This window comes from Anabrus simplex, unplaced genomic scaffold (assembly GCF_040414725.1).
Source record: "Anabrus simplex isolate iqAnaSimp1 unplaced genomic scaffold, ASM4041472v1 ctg00000132.1, whole genome shotgun sequence".
Taxonomy (NCBI): Eukaryota; Metazoa; Arthropoda; class Insecta; order Orthoptera; family Tettigoniidae; genus Anabrus; species Anabrus simplex.
The window spans coordinates 41,058-58,644 of NW_027130081.1; the positions used below are offsets into that span (position 1 = coordinate 41,058).

Genomic DNA, 17,587 nt, shown 5'->3' on the forward strand with positions numbered 1-17,587 from the left:
AGTTTAGAAGCCTCGTTCCGCCCTTTAATAATCTTAATATTGGGAGAAATAGGACGTAGAATGATGTTATGTGCCATAAGAGGCCTGCAGGATAAGCTACACTAACCTAAAAGAATAAGAACAGCAAGTTTAGACATAGGGACGTACGATAGGAGGTACGAAAGTTAAAATCCTGGCACGAGTAATTGGAAGCGGTGCTAGGCTCAGCAAGGGTCCCCTAGGTCGACACACACACACACACACACACACACACACACACACACACACACACACACAGAGAGAGAGAGAGAGAGAGAGAGAGAGAGAGAGAGAGACGACGAATAATAATAATAATAATAATAATAATAATAATAATAATAATAATAATAATAATAATAACAACAACGATGATGATGATGTCGCCGCCGCCAGGTTAGGCCGGTCACCTAGGAGGAAATGCAATACTACGCTAAGCTTCGTTCCTGTATAGCCACGGGGTCGAAGAGCAGCAAAAGGTCTAGCTAGTTTCAGACGTAACAAAAAACGTGATTTAAGCAATTTCTGCTGGCCTGAGGCAAAAGTTGAAAGTAAGTTGTCGTACTGGGACTGGGAAACTTGGTAAAAAGGGAATTGAGCCAACGGCACGTGGTGTTCCCAAGCGGTCACCCATCCAAGTACTGACCACGCCCAATGTTGCTTAACTGCGGTGATCGGACGAGAACCGGTGTATTCAACATGGTATGGCCGTTGGCGAGAGAACGGAGCTTGAAACGTCCATACGAACCGCAAAGCGAGTTTCCTGGAGGTCTTTGTGGCGCGGGGGCGTTGGCAATGGTGCAGGGGTGTGCTCGGAGGTCGCCGTCGCGGAGCGGGCGCGGGTGGTTGTCGCGCTCCGCGGCGAAACGTACCCTAACTCGACTTAACCCCACTTCTCGTAACCTAACCCCAAAAAAACGCGCGCGCTGGCGCGCGCGCGCACACACACACGGGAAGTGTCGAGGGTTGTAATAATAATAATAATAATAATAATAATAATTACTGAAGGTGGTTGTGAAGGGGCCGGCGCTGTAGCGCAGGGGCAGCGTGCCTGCCTCGTAGCTGGGGGGCCCGGGTTCAATTCCCGGCCAGGCAAAGGAATTTTACCTCGATCTAATGGCTGCTTTGAGGTCCACTCAGCCTGCTTGCTTAGGGGCTGTAGTGCCATGGGGCTTGGTCTGGTTTTCATTGTAAAGGACAAAGCAGGAGGATTTTTAGCAATAAGGTAATGTAGTAGTAGTAGTAGTAGTAGTTCTTCCCTCCTTAGCTTATGATTTGAATGTTTTGCACTGTCTTTCGATGTATATGAAGTAGGACAGATAGATAAAATCAGAGTGGAGTTGATAACAAGGCTAACAGATGCTGCTCTTTTTTTTAAAGGTGTGGTGGCCCTGAAAAGGGCCGTTTGTTAAGAATGCAGCAAGGCAGAAAACCTGGCACCTTACTTGGAGCTGGTGTATTTGGTAACTGCCTTGGTACCCTCACTGACGGCGTGCTTGGCCAGCTCACCGGGCAACAGGAGGCGGACGGCAGTCTGGATCTCCCGACTGGTGATGGTGGAGCGCTTGTTGTAGTGGGCCAGACGGGAAGCCTCAGCGGCGATGCGCTCGAAGATGTCGTTGACAAAGCTGTTCATGATGCTCATCGCCTTGCTGGAGATGCCAGTATCAGGATGTACCTGTTTAAGCACCTTGTAGATGTAGATGGCATAGCTTTCCTTCCTCTTGCGCTTCTTCTTCTTGTCTCCCTTGGAGATGTTCTTCTGGGCCTTGCCGGCTTTCTTGGCTGCCTTTCCGCTTGTCTTGGGTGGCATGGTTGTCTGGGATGTCTCCTAGAAAGTAAATTTTTCGGCTTTTTTTTTTTTTTTTTTTTTTCTAGTGAGATCAAGTATATGGGAGCCCCAGGGCGAAAAAATATGCCCTCTTACTCATCTGTTTCCGTGGTTACCTGATGAGACAGAAAAAGTCGCGAGTTACCTACACTGGCGGGGGAAAAATCACTCTTTCCCACCGGAGAAGGTGGGGCAGAATTGAAACCCCCTCATCGCTGGGCCATAACATGATGTCAACTAGGAAGTGGGTCAGTCTTATTGAAACAGAATTTAGTACCTTTTAGTGATTACCTGAACAACGTTGTCAAAAATTTGGAAAAGGCCGAAACTACAATTTGGAGTACAGGAGCCAAGGGCCGCGGTGGCGGTAACGTGTGGTTGGCTTCTTGGTCCTGATGACCCGTTTTAGCAAGGAAATCCCCGTATCATTCGATTGCGCCAGGGTAATCCGAGATCTTGTCATCCTAACCTGCTTGAAAATCTGTTGTTGAACAGTGGGTAGTTGAAGATTCTGCCGAATCCTCAAGTTAGAGGTGTACCATGGGGAACCGGTCATGCGCCGCAGCACCTTGTTCTGGAACACCTGGAGTCGCCGAATGTGCGTCTTGGCCATGTAGCACCAGGCCTCACAGCCGTAGAGAAAGATGGGGCGAATGCACGCAAGGTACAAAGACCTCTTGATACATCCCCCGAGGTGCCTATTCAGTAGCAGAGGGCGCAATGCTACCGTTCTGGCGTTGGCTCGCTGTAATGCCTGGTCCACATTCCATCTCCAGGTTAGTGCTTTGTCCAGGATCATACCAAGGTACTTGACACGGGTCAACCATGGCAGCTCAGTACGCCGGATTTTAAGATGACAAAACCTCGGACGCCGCTTCGAAAAGAGGATCGCCTGGGTTTTGTCCGGATTAATTTTGACCTTGTTCTTGGTACACCAGGATAGAAATTGGTTGATCCAGGCTTGCATTTTCGCCGTGGCATCACAATATCTTCGCTGAGCGGTATAAACTGCAATGTCATCAGCGTATTGTTGAATTTCTATACCTGCTACCTTGGGGAGATCGTTCACATATAGGGCGTACAAGGTTGGCGATAGTGCTCCTCCCTGAGGCACTCCTGCCAATAAGCGCCGAGGGGTGGAGTTCTCACCATCGCATGTGACAAAAAACTGTCGATCACGCAGATAAGATTGGATAATTTTGACAAGATAGAGGGGGACTTTGTATAGGTCCCCCAGTTTCACGATTAGATTGTCGTGCCAGACGGTGTCGAAAGCTTTATCAACATCAAAAAATACCGCTGGCACGCTACGCCGTAAGGTGAACGATCTCGTAGCATATTGGACCAGGCGCAATACCGCCAATGGAGCTGAGCGTTTGGCCCGGAAACCAAACTGCTCCGGTCTCAATATCCTACTGGATACAAGGTAACTATTGAGGCGATGGAGAATAAGTCTCTCGAAAATTTTGGACAAATGGGAGAGAAGACTGATAGGGCGGTAATTTTGCGGAAACAGTCTGTCTTTCCCCGGCTTAGGAATCAGACAAATCTTTGCCGTCTTCCAGGCCGTTGGGTAATAACCCAGGGAAAGACAGGCCGTAAAGAGGGCAGCTAAAAAGACCACAGCCCTGTATGGGAGGGACTTGATTTCTTGAACGGCGACCCTATCAGCCCCGGGAGACTTATTCTCATTAAGTCCTTTAATACACCGGCGGACCTCCGCAGGTGTGATGTCAGTCACAGTGTCTCGTGGCGTCCTACTTTGCCTGAGAGCTGAAGCTTTTCGTTCAATTTGTCGGTCGGTACGGTCGTCATCGTGGCGGGTGTAGTGTACCACACACTGACTCTCGATCGAGTCAGCGAAAGCTTCAGCTTTCTCCAGGGGGGAGAAGACGAGACCCCGTCGGCCATGAAGTGCACGACGGGGCTCTCGTGTTCGAGTCAGGCTACGAGTAACCCTCCAAAACTCGCGGTCTGAGTCGTTTTCTGTGAGAGTGCGACAGAGTTCTTCCCATTTTTCAATCTTGTGTTCCAGCAGCCGTTGGCGGACGACACGGGCAAGTTCCTGGTATTCTGCCTTGTCATCTGGGTCGCGATAGAGTTGCCATCTCTTCCGATAAAGATTTTTAATCTTGATCAAATCCTTGAGGAGATCTGGAAGACCATTTTTCGGCCCCCTTGCAATTCTTTTTAAGACCGAGAGGGCTGCATGCGACTAGCCAATGAGCGCAAGCTTACTGCAGCCTTATTGGTTGGCTCGTAACGTTGAGCAACCTTGCAGGCTACAAAACTGGTGCGCAGAGTGATTCGGTATCATTTTCCCTTCGAAGTAGAGCAGCAGAGCATCATAGCATCATGTCAGGACGAGGAAAGGGAGGAAAAGTGAAGGGCAAGTCCAAGAGTCGCTCCAGCCGTGCAGGCCTGCAGTTCCCTGTCGGCCGTATCCACCGTCTCCTCCGCAAGGGAAACTACGCTGAGCGAGTGGGTGCTGGGGCTCCTGTGTACCTGGCTGCAGTCATGGAATACCTGGCAGCTGAAGTTCTTGAGTTGGCGGGCAATGCAGCCCGTGACAACAAGAAGACCAGGATCATCCCTCGTCACTTACAGTTGGCCATCCGTAACGACGAGGAGTTGAACAAGTTGCTGTCTGGAGTGACCATTGCCCAGGGTGGTGTTCTGCCCAACATCCAGGCAGTGCTCCTGCCTAAGAAGACCGAGAAGAAGGCTTAAGTTCCTGTTCTCGGTCAGGGCGTTGGCTCACCGGAAAAATATAAATAAACGGCCCTTTTCAGGGCCACCAACTCCTTAAGATAAGAGCTGTTTGTCTATCATGCTGCTATAGCTATCTTAGCAGAAGTATGGAGAAATCCTGAAGTGATAGAGCAGTTCAGACAACTCTCCTAATAATAATGATAATAATAACAATAATGAGACACTGCAAATATGAGGGCATCTGTAACATTAGCCAGGAGAGCACAAGAATAGCCTTTCCTTTGAGGTTATTTATTTAAGGGGGAAATGAGTAAGGTAGCTCCAGGCCCCTCTTAATATTTAATTTTCAGAAGGGAAGGAAGAAGGAAGTACATTATAGATTTCTTTTCATTTCATTTATGCTGTATAATTCTGTTCTTGACTGCTGGATACTACCAACCTATGCATGTAAGAACACACACTTAACTAGAAAGGAAAGGAAAGGATACTTAAAGTAGTATATTTACAATACTTTGTCTTTTAGACGTGCACAGCAAGGAAGATAATGTTTGTTTTCTCTTGTTAGCATTAAAATGTAGACATCATAACTGATAATGAGGGCTTTTTTCCGTGCAGGTTTCGGGGAGATGACTGTTTTGAGAGGGAGAATAGCGCAAGCTACGTTAGAGGAGTACTGTAAGTGGGACTCTGTGCTCTTTTGAGAGGTAAGTGGTGGCCCTGAAAAGGGCCGTTTTTTAAATACTGCATGCTCACAAACGGGAGCACGCTCGGAGGAGACTTAACCACCAAAACCGTACAGGGTGCGTCCCTGCCTCTTGAGAGCATAGACGACATCCATGGCGGTCACGGTCTTCCTCTTGGCGTGCTCGGTGTAGGTGACGGCATCCCGGATAACGTTCTCCAGGAATACCTTGAGCACGCCACGGGTCTCCTCGTAGATAAGTCCCGAAATACGCTTGACTCCACCTCTGCGAGCGAGACGTCTGATGGCAGGCTTAGTGATGCCCTGGATGTTGTCTCGGAGCACCTTCCTGTGACGCTTGGCGCCTCCTTTGCCGAGTCCCTTGCCTCCCTTGCCTCGTCCGGTCATGATAGATCAGTAGAGCTGCGAGTTCAGAGCTAGAATGCGGCTGGCACTCGAGGCCCCTCGCTTTTGTTGAAAGTGCCTGGCCCCGGTGACGTCAGCACCGCCCGGCCAATGGGAGTGCAGCTGCTACCGAGGGTGGGGGAAGCGAAGCAATAAAACAGTCGGGCAGCAAGCCCCCGAACCATTCTTCCTGGGACGAGTCGACAGTGAGCACGTGATGGCCCGTACTAAGCAGACTGCACGTAAATCTACCGGAGGCAAGGCCCCGCGCAAGCAACTGGCCACCAAGGCTGCCCGTAAGAGCGCGCCTGCCACCGGAGGAGTGAAGAAGCCTCATCGCTACAGGCCCGGTACCGTGGCCCTGCGTGAGATCAGACGCTACCAGAAGAGCACTGAGCTTCTGATCCGCAAGCTGCCCTTCCAGCGGCTGGTGAGAGAGATAGCTCAGGACTTCAAGACCGACCTGCGCTTCCAGAGCTCGGCTGTCATGGCCTTGCAGGAGGCCAGTGAGGCCTACCTGGTGGGTCTTTTTGAAGACACCAACTTGTGTGCCATCCACGCCAAGCGTGTCACCATCATGCCTAAGGACATCCAGCTCGCCCGCCGCATCCGTGGCGAACGTGCCTAAGTCCGGTGCTTGTCTTATGGCTGGAGCTTTACCAAACGGCCCTTTTCAGGGCCACCAAAATTTCCTAGAAGAGTAGTTATTGTCTCTCTGGTCTAGGATAGAAGGAAAACGAAAAGAAAAAAAGCTAGTGGTTCCTCTAGGTTCAAGGAAAAATCTAAGAGTAACAGAATATAATAATAATAACAATAATAATAATAATAATAATAATAATAATAATAATAATAATCTTGAGTATTGAGTACAATAATTCATTAATTAATATCTAGGACGTGATAGTAATAATAATAATAATAATAATAATAATAATAATAATAATAATAACAACAACAACAGCAACAGCAAAAGTGCAGTAAGTAAGGATAAAGAAAAATGTAGTTAAGTACAATAATAATGAAATTTGAAGAGTGAGTCGCCCCGCAATGAGACAAACTAGCCTGTTTAGGAGGCAGAGATAGGAGAGGCCAGGGTTCCAGCCTTGGACAGTGACTGACATAATATGCTCTCTTGGGGAATAAAATTGATGGCCCTGATAAGGGCCGTTTTTCCTCTGCTCCTACGAGAGCAAGAGGTGCGTGTAGAAGGAAGCAAGAACATGAAATGTCCTCACTTCCTTTTTGCTGGTGCCTTTTTAGGCGAGGCCTTGGGCTTAGCGGCCTTTTTAGGCTTAGGTGCCTTAGGTTTCTTAGTGGGCACCTTGGCGGCCTTCTTAGCCTTGGAAGGAGCCTTCTGCTTGGGTTTGGGAGCAGGAGCGGCCTTCTTCTTCTCGGCAGGCTTTTTGGAAATGGCTTTCTTGGCTGCAGCCTTGGCTCCACCAGCCTTCTTCGCCTTGGGGATGCGCTTCTCCTTGGGGGCAGCGGACCGCTTGACAGGGGCTGCGCTGGCCTTCTCCGGCTTGGCAGCCGAAGCGAGCTTGAAGGAACCTGAAGCTCCCTTCCCCTTGGTCTGGACCAGCTCTCCGGAAGCCACGGCAGATTTCAGGTACTTCTTGATGAAAGGGGCCAGCTTCTCAGAGTCCACCTTGTAGTTGGCAGAGATGTACTTCTTGATAGCCTGCAGAGAAGATCCACCTCGTTCCTTCAGGCTCTTGATGGCACTGCCCACCATCTCGGAGGTTTTCGGATGGGCAGGCTTGGTGCGAGGTTTCTTCGATGCAGAAGCCTTGCTCTTCTTGGGCGACGCCTGGGCCGGAGCCGAGGCGGGTGCAGATGCTGCCGATGCTGTTGCTGTGTCAGCCATGGTCACGACGCACCGGTATCGGCACCTCACAAACCATCTATCTCTACGGAGATAGGTGGAACATACGGATGACCAGGGCGCGCGAACACACAACACACAACACAACACAACACGGCAGTCCAGCGCTCGCACTGTGCAGACGCTCCCAGCACCAAGCTCCAGAGAGACTAGCACCCTGAAAGCTAGCTCACTACGTCTACTGCGAAAGCTACGGTACTCAGTACCACCCAAGCAACGAAGCCCAGTCACCAGAAAGCCCCTAGCTCTCGGAGAACAGGCCACCTGCATTACAGCCTGTTTGAATTCAACAATCGTCAACTGCCAGCCAAGAATAGGCAGTACCAGCCTGTGAGCAATTTGTCAGAGCCCTGTTTTTGAGCAATTTGTCAGAGCCCTCAGTGTGGTCACTGGTTCGGAACTCGTCCCGTTGCGACACGGTAAAACTACACTTGTTCCGACCGTGCCCACTGAGCGAGCACCTAACAGCGCGCCGGTCCTCTAATTTGAGTTTGACCGTTCCAGTGTTTTTTCTCGTAACACCCAAGACTCCCCACCTCAAACCCTGCTCCTTGTCGGGACCACCCAGGTGGATTGAGTAGCCTGGACACCGACACTCCTTACAAAATGTGCTCAGCCAACGACCCTAACTCCCCCTTTCACAAACCGCTCGAATTCCAGTCCACTGCACGCTTTACCAGCTATCATCCTTTCTCCATCTCACTATGCCCTGACCGTTACCTCAATACCCACCAGCGCACCAGACAATTACATGACAAACGCAAACACTTGCACGAAGTCATTCAACCAATCAAACGCCACATACAACTGCTATATGAGCTGCCTAACGGATATGCATTAATTTTCTCCCTGGACTATCCAAACAGCTATGCAGCCATTGAACATTATCTAAAGCTTCACAATATCAGTTACGCAGCTGGTATGGTAAACCTCCAAGACGCTGATGCTGCTACTCAAACAGAACCTGACATTCAACACTCAGCAGCTCAGACAGACCCAACACCACTCACATTCACTAAGTACTCACAAACCAACCCTGACAACTCACACCAAGAAACTCAAACAGACGACACAGTAACTGATGCACCTCTCACTTCCCCCCTTTCCCCCCCACCTGAAACCGAACCCGGGACTGAGACCCTATTAGTCTCACAACCGGGTACGGACACAACAAACAAATACACACAGACTAGGAGGGGGCGTAAAAAACCTGCTCCTAGGACTGCCCGACAGCCAACACATAAGACCAACACAACAGAGACTCGAACCCACGCCCCACCCCGCCCCTCCCTTGTTATACAATGCTTCAACTGCCTTTTACTCCATCACTCTGCAGTTACCTGCACTGCGGCTACTCGCTGCAACAGATGTGGCGGCTCACACCGTCACACTGATTGCACGGTACCGCGGGACCAGCCGAGGTGTGCGAACTGCCAAGGCAGTCATGCCGCCTCATTTCCTGGCTGTCCCTTCATAAAAAAGGCAGTGAAGGAACACTACCGACACGCTAAACACTTACAGTCACATCCTACACACTCAGCACACTCAGCCCCTCATACCATACCTCACTCGAACCCAGAACCCTACCTTCAACTGCCCAGCCAACAGACCAACCAAGACACCACCACTATCCTAAATTTACTGTTAATGAACCTCTTATCGACCCAAAACCAGAACCCCTCACCCCTCATGCCAAGCAGACAGCTTATAATAGCCTAAAGTCACCAAACATCCCACCCCCGCCAAGACAGCAAGAACACGTCCTCACTTCCAAACTGCCTAAACACCTCGTTCCCTAAACAACTATAATAAAGCACTGGAACACCCGGAAACCGAGGCGGGTGCACTACTACGAACTGCTACGAACTGCCGCATTTCTTATGCTGTTTACTTAAATTTAACACCGCACACTCACACAATAACGTGCGTCAGCTAGTTATGTGTGAGTCACTGCTTTACGATGTCGGTAAAACACCCACTGCAAACTTCCAAACGCAACAGGGCGTGGCTAGCCCCTGGATACTCCAGAGCTACCACTGCCGACACACACGTACCGCTGTGCCAACCTGACACGGAATGTAGCGAACCCTTGGACAAACACACACACACACGACCCCACACACACACATACACACACTACCAACGCTCACATCCACAATAAACACAAGCAGTACACAATACACACAAACTGTCAAAGCAACACCGGGCGTGGTCACCCACTGGATGGGTGACCACGAGCACACAAACTGTTAAAAACAACAAACTGCTAAAAAATACACTAAAGTAACTCACACGACTGACAACAATACACTCAACAGTCCGACAGAGGAGCGCGGAATAGCGCACCGGTATCGGCACGTCACAAACCATCTATCTCTTCGGAGATAGGTGGAACATACGGATGACCAGGGCGCGCGCGAACACATTCTCATCGTGACCATGGCTGACACAGCAACAGCATCGGCAGCATCTGCACCCGCCTCGGCTCCGGCCCAGGCGTCGCCCAAGAAGAGCAAGGCTTCTGCATCGAAGAAACCTCGCACCAAGCCTGCCCATCCGAAAACCTCCGAGATGGTGGGCAGTGCCATCAAGAGCCTGAAGGAACGAGGTGGATCTTCTCTGCAGGCTATCAAGAAGTACATCTCTGCCAACTACAAGGTGGACTCTGAGAAGCTGGCCCCTTTCATCAAGAAGTACCTGAAATCTGCCGTGGCTTCCGGAGAGCTGGTCCAGACCAAGGGGAAGGGAGCTTCAGGTTCCTTCAAGCTCGCTTCGGCTGCCAAGCCGGAGAAGGCCAGCGCAGCCCCTGTCAAGCGGTCCGCTGCCCCCAAGGAGAAGCGCATCCCCAAGGCGAAGAAGGCTGGTGGAGCCAAGGCTGCAGCCAAGAAAGCCATTTCCAAAAAGCCTGCCGAGAAGAAGAAGGCCGCTCCTGCTCCCAAACCCAAGCAGAAGGCTCCTTCCAAGGCTAAGAAGGCCGCCAAGGTGCCCACTAAGAAACCTAAGGCACCTAAGCCTAAAAAGGCCGCTAAGCCCAAGGCCTCGCCTAAAAAGGCACCAGCAAAAAGGAAGTGAGGACATTTCATGTTCTTGCTTCCTTCTACACGCACCTCTTGCTCTCGTAGGAGCAGAGGAAAAACGGCCCTTATCAGGGCCATCAATTTTATTCCCCAAGAGAGCATATTATGTCAGTCACTGTCCAAGGCTGGAACCCTGGCCTCTCCTATCTCTGCCTCCTAAACAGGCTAGTTTGTCTCATTGCGGGGCGACTCACTCTTCAAATTTCATTATTATTGTACTTAACTACATTTTTCTTTATCCTTACTTACTGCACTTTTGCTGTTGCTGTTGTTGTTGTTATTATTATTATTATTATTATTATTATTATTATTATTATTATTACTATCACGTCCTAGATATTAATTAATGAATTATTGTACTCAATACTCAAGATTATTATTATTATTATTATTATTATTATTATTATTATTATTATTGTTATTATTATTATATTCTGTTACTCTTAGATTTTTCCTTGAACCTAGAGGAACCACTAGCTTTTTTTCTTTTCGTTTTCCTTCTATCCTAGACCAGAGAGACAATAACTACTCTTCTAGGAAATTTTGGTGGCCCTGAAAAGGGCCGTTTGGTAAAGCTCCAGCCATAAGACAAGCACCGGACTTAGGCACGTTCGCCACGGATGCGGCGGGCGAGCTGGATGTCCTTAGGCATGATGGTGACACGCTTGGCGTGGATGGCACACAAGTTGGTGTCTTCAAAAAGACCCACCAGGTAGGCCTCACTGGCCTCCTGCAAGGCCATGACAGCCGAGCTCTGGAAGCGCAGGTCGGTCTTGAAGTCCTGAGCTATCTCTCTCACCAGCCGCTGGAAGGGCAGCTTGCGGATCAGAAGCTCAGTGCTCTTCTGGTAGCGTCTGATCTCACGCAGGGCCACGGTACCGGGCCTGTAGCGATGAGGCTTCTTCACTCCTCCGGTGGCAGGCGCGCTCTTACGGGCAGCCTTGGTGGCCAGTTGCTTGCGCGGGGCCTTGCCTCCGGTAGATTTACGTGCAGTCTGCTTAGTACGGGCCATCACGTGCTCACTGTCGACTCGTCCCAGGAAGAATGGTTCGGGGGCTTGCTGCCCGACTGTTTTATTGCTTCGCTTCCCCCACCCTCGGTAGCAGCTGCACTCCCATTGGCCGGGCGGTGCTGACGTCACCGGGGCCAGGCACTTTCAACAAAAGCGAGGGGCCTCGAGTGCCAGCCGCATTCTAGCTCTGAACTCGCAGCTCTACTGATCTATCATGACCGGACGAGGCAAGGGAGGCAAGGGACTCGGCAAAGGAGGCGCCAAGCGTCACAGGAAGGTGCTCCGAGACAACATCCAGGGCATCACTAAGCCTGCCATCAGACGTCTCGCTCGCAGAGGTGGAGTCAAGCGTATTTCGGGACTTATCTACGAGGAGACCCGTGGCGTGCTCAAGGTATTCCTGGAGAACGTTATCCGGGATGCCGTCACCTACACCGAGCACGCCAAGAGGAAGACCGTGACCGCCATGGATGTCGTCTATGCTCTCAAGAGGCAGGGACGCACCCTGTACGGTTTTGGTGGTTAAGTCTCCTCCGAGCGTGCTCCCGTTTGTGAGCATGCAGTATTTAAAAAACGGCCCTTTTCAGGGCCACCACTTACCTCTCAAAAGAGCACAGAGTCCCACTTACAGTACTCCTCTAACGTAGCTTGCGCTATTCTCCCTCTCAAAACAGTCATCTCCCCGAAACCTGCACGGAAAAAAGCCCTCATTATCAGTTATGATGTCTACATTTTAATGCTAACAAGAGAAAACAAACATTATCTTCCTTGCTGTGCACGTCTAAAAGACAAAGTATTGTAAATATACTACTTTAAGTATCCTTTCCTTTCCTTTCTAGTTAAGTGTGTGTTCTTACATGCATAGGTTGGTAGTATCCAGCAGTCAAGAACAGAATTATACAGCATAAATGAAATGAAAAGAAATCTATAATGTACTTCCTTCTTCCTTCCCTTCTGAAAATTAAATATTAAGAGGGGCCTGGAGCTACCTTACTCATTTCCCCCTTAAATAAATAACCTCAAAGGAAAGGCTATTCTTGTGCTCTCCTGGCTAATGTTACAGATGCCCTCATATTTGCAGTGTCTCATTATTGTTATTATTATCATTATTATTAGGAGAGTTGTCTGAACTGCTCTATCACTTCAGGATTTCTCCATACTTCTGCTAAGATAGCTATAGCAGCATGATAGACAAACAGCTCTTATCTTAAGGAGTTGGTGGCCCTGAAAAGGGCCGTTTATTTATATTTTTCCGGTGAGCCAACGCCCTGACCGAGAACAGGAACTTAAGCCTTCTTCTCGGTCTTCTTAGGCAGGAGCACTGCCTGGATGTTGGGCAGAACACCACCCTGGGCAATGGTCACTCCAGACAGCAACTTGTTCAACTCCTCGTCGTTACGGATGGCCAACTGTAAGTGACGAGGGATGATCCTGGTCTTCTTGTTGTCACGGGCTGCATTGCCCGCCAACTCAAGAACTTCAGCTGCCAGGTATTCCATGACTGCAGCCAGGTACACAGGAGCCCCAGCACCCACTCGCTCAGCGTAGTTTCCCTTGCGGAGGAGACGGTGGATACGGCCGACAGGGAACTGCAGGCCTGCACGGCTGGAGCGACTCTTGGACTTGCCCTTCACTTTTCCTCCCTTTCCTCGTCCTGACATGATGCTATGATGCTCTGCTGCTCTACTTCGAAGGGAAAATGATACCGAATCACTCTGCGCACCAGTTTTGTAGCCTGCAAGGTTGCTCAACGTTACGAGCCAACCAATAAGGCTGCAGTAAGCTTGCGCTCATTGGCTAGTCGCATGCAGCCCTCTCGGTCTTAAAAAGAATTGCAAGGGGGCCGAAAAATTTACTTTCTAGGAGACATCCCAGACAACCATGCCACCCAAGACAAGCGGAAAGGCAGCCAAGAAAGCCGGCAAGGCCCAGAAGAACATCTCCAAGGGAGACAAGAAGAAGAAGCGCAAGAGGAAGGAAAGCTATGCCATCTACATCTACAAGGTGCTTAAACAGGTACATCCTGATACTGGCATCTCCAGCAAGGCGATGAGCATCATGAACAGCTTTGTCAACGACATCTTCGAGCGCATCGCCGCTGAGGCTTCCCGTCTGGCCCACTACAACAAGCGCTCCACCATCACCAGTCGGGAGATCCAGACTGCCGTCCGCCTCCTGTTGCCCGGTGAGCTGGCCAAGCACGCCGTCAGTGAGGGTACCAAGGCAGTTACCAAATACACCAGCTCCAAGTAAGGTGCCAGGTTTTCTGCCTTGCTGCATTCTTAACAAACGGCCCTTTTCAGGGCCACCACACCTTTAAAAAAAAGAGCAGCATCTGTTAGCCTTGTTATCAACTCCACTCTGATTTTATCTATCTGTCCTACTTCATATACATCGAAAGACAGTGCAAAACATTCAAATCATAAGCTAAGGAGGGAAGAACTACTACTACTACTACTACTACATTACCTTATTGCTAAAAATCCTCCTGCTTTGTCCTTTACAATGAAAACCAGACCAAGCCCCATGGCACTACAGCCCCTAAGCAAGCAGGCTGAGTGGACCTCAAAGCAGCCATTAGATCGAGGTAAAATTCCTTTGCCTGGCCGGGAATTGAACCCGGGCCCCCCAGCTACGAGGCAGGCACGCTGCCCCTGCGCTACAGCGCCGGCCCCTTCACAACCACCTTCAGTAATTATTATTATTATTATTATTATTATTATTACAACCCTCGACACTTCCCGTGTGTGTGTGCGCGCGCGCGCCAGCGCGCGCGTTTTTTTGGGGTTAGGTTACGAGAAGTGGGGTTAAGTCGAGTTAGGGTACGTTTCGCCGCGGAGCGCGACAACCACCCGCGCCCGCTCCGCGACGGCGACCTCCGAGCACACCCCTGCACCATTGCCAACGCCCCCGCGCCACAAAGACCTCCAGGAAACTCGCTTTGCGGTTCGTATGGACGTTTCAAGCTCCGTTCTCTCGCCAACGGCCATACCATGTTGAATACACCGGTTCTCGTCCGATCACCGCAGTTAAGCAACATTGGGCGTGGTCAGTACTTGGATGGGTGACCGCTTGGGAACACCACGTGCCGTTGGCTCAATTCCCTTTTTACCAAGTTTCCCAGTCCCAGTACGACAACTTACTTTCAACTTTTGCCTCAGGCCAGCAGAAATTGCTTAAATCACGTTTTTTGTTACGTCTGAAACTAGCTAGACCTTTTGCTGCTCTTCGACCCCGTGGCTATACAGGAACGAAGCTTAGCGTAGTATTGCATTTCCTCCTAGGTGACCGGCCTAACCTGGCGGCGGCGACATCATCATCATCGTTGTTGTTATTATTATTATTATTATTATTATTATTATTATTATTATTATTATTATTATTATTCGTCGTCTCTCTCTCTCTCTCTCTCTCTCTCTCTCTCTCTCTCTGTGTGTGTGTGTGTGTGTGTGTGTGTGTGTGTGTGTGTGTGTGTGTCGACCTAGGGGACCCTTGCTGAGCCTAGCACCGCTTCCAATTACTCGTGCCAGGATTTTAACTTTCGTACCTCCTATCGTACGTCCCTATGTCTAAACTTGCTGTTCTTATTCTTTTAGGTTAGTGTAGCTTATCCTGCAGGCCTCTTATGGCACATAACATCATTCTACGTCCTATTTCTCCCAATATTAAGATTATTAAAGGGCGGAACGAGGCTTCTAAACTCCCCGCCCACCTTGAAAATCGCGAGGAAGGTGGTTTCCATGCAACGTCATCGACACTGTCGTGATTACAATGAAAGCCATGTCCTAGCAACCGACCGCGGCATTTAGCAGCCCCTCAAAGAGTCGAACAATTTCCTTTTATGTTCTTTCAGGTAAGTAGCTATTCAAATTACGACACGGTTCGGCAATAAGTTACAAGTTTGTAGTACGCTCGTGTCTCTCCCGGGCTTCCTTACGAACGGTAGGGCACCAGTGCAGTGCAGTGGCCTACACACAGCCCGCTATCTTCGAAGTGCGTGTGTTGCGATGTAACGTAGTTTTGAAGCCTAGGAACTTGTAAAACTCTTTCATTTCTATCAAAGACGAGACGCCCTTCAAATAAGACTGAGAAGGTAACCTTTTGACGACAAGGGTTAGTTCAAAGAGTCGTGACGTTTTAGGTTAGGTGAAGGGAGGAAAGCACTCGTTTTTGTTGTTTGTACGTCAGCTGACCGATCTTTTGGCAAGTGATAAATTGAGTAGAACGAATCGGAACTCCGTATAGTTACTGTTACCGTCCTAGAATTAAAATTAGACCATTCTGAGCCCTACTTGACAGGTTCGACACCGGCTCACTCGTGTGATATTTCGATGGTCTGTAGATATGGGCGCATAAAAAGAACTCCTGCGGGACAAACTTCCGGCACCTCGGCATCTACGAAAGGCGTAAGATAATAGTGAACATAACCTTACTAGTAGTACCACCACCACCATTACTGCTACTAATACGACTATTACTTAAGGCAGTGGACAATTTCGAACTCAAGCAATAATGTGTCCTTTTGCTGACCACCTGATCACTGCCTCTTGCCTTACTACTACAGGCTAGCGTTCAAGGAAAGAAAGAAAGAAAGAAAGAAAGAAATAAGTTACCGTTCTTCCCAAGTCAGGTTAGGATTTCTGCATCAGACACGGCTAGGGCTGATCGTGGATCTACTAGTACCTAACATGCTAAATTGTGCTCCGTTATATCATCACCAGTCGTGAAGTCACACCTGCATCTTCTAATTACAGGGTAGATGCTACATATTTCGGGCAATATATAACCCAGGTTTGGCTTGGATAACCTAAAAATATTCAGGTACTGGGTCTGGCCTGGTTATATCAAGTGTCACCCTAGATCAGCAGGGCTAAGAATCATCAGGTCTCTGTCATGAATTTAAATGGCTTAGTACCCCTCATTATGGTGTACTTCTCTTCATATTTGAGGGAAGAGGAGTAAAACTTAAAACTTTATTGCCTGTCTTAAACCACCTACTTTCTTTGGGGTATTGTCTAGCACAAACTTCTAAGGCGACCACATCACACAGCCCGATGCTCGAATACTGCTTGGGCAGGGGTGTAGGTGGTGGTTAGTGGTTGCAAGAAGGGTCCTGGAAGGGAGGGATAATAAGCCAGTACGCCACTTGCTCTTAAGTCTGTACCTTTCATTATACGGTTTCATTAACTATTTTTTACACCTGCCCTGTAGTATGGTACCATTTAGTAAGAGGTCTCTAGAGTTTGGCCTAGTACAACCTTCAATGAAAGTAGTTTTCAGGAGTGGTTAGGTACCCCTATACTTACTTACTTTCTTTCTTTCTTTCTTTCTTTCTTTCTTTCTTTCTTGGATTACAAGGTGTCGGTAAAGCAGCTGATCGTTGCTTATGTACAAAAAAATGTTCATACATGGGCTTTCATTCGCTGAGGTAAATGATAATGATAATAATAATAATAATAATAATAATAATAATAATAATAATAATAATAATAATAATAATAATAATAATAATAATGGCAAGAACACAAAGGGTCCTTTTCTCTGCAGCTGATTTTTAGCATGAAGGACAGAGGCTGTCATGATGATGATGATTACCGAGTGATACCGTTAAGCTAAAACCCAGTAGGGGATTAATATTAACAGCAGGGAACGTTGTGCAGAATCATTCAGTAAAGATGTAATGGCAGGGGGAGGGGGGGAAGAGGGCGTTCAGTATAATACACCATCAACCCAAGTACAGTGCATATTTAGCTCTATGTTATGTAATGCTCTCTCTGCTCTCTGTACCTTTATTTGGCCCTACAACTTGTCTCACCAAGTGAAGGAGATCTTACACATAGTTACTGTACTGTACTTAATTTCACGCTGACTTCAACTGCTAGTAGGATACGCACGTCGAACCATGCAGAAACCTGCACGATTTCAAACGACTGCCGACTAGATAGCGACTAGGCCGAAGAAAGAAAGGGCA

The 17,587-nt window shown here is 48.8% G+C and overlaps 2 non-coding genes across 2 annotated transcripts; one reads left to right on the plus strand and one right to left on the minus strand.

The window, feature by feature from the left end:
* Nucleotides 1-612: 612 nt before the first annotated feature.
* On the minus strand, nt 613-731 carry LOC137503573 (5S ribosomal RNA). The gene has a single exon (XR_011019243.1). It is a non-coding gene; the product is annotated as a 5S ribosomal RNA (ribosomal RNA).
* A 13,863-nt stretch (nt 732-14,594) lies between these two features.
* Nucleotides 14,595-14,713, plus strand: LOC137503574 (5S ribosomal RNA). Its single transcript, XR_011019244.1, has one exon. It is a non-coding gene; the product is annotated as a 5S ribosomal RNA (ribosomal RNA).
* Nucleotides 14,714-17,587: the final 2,874 nt, after the last annotated feature.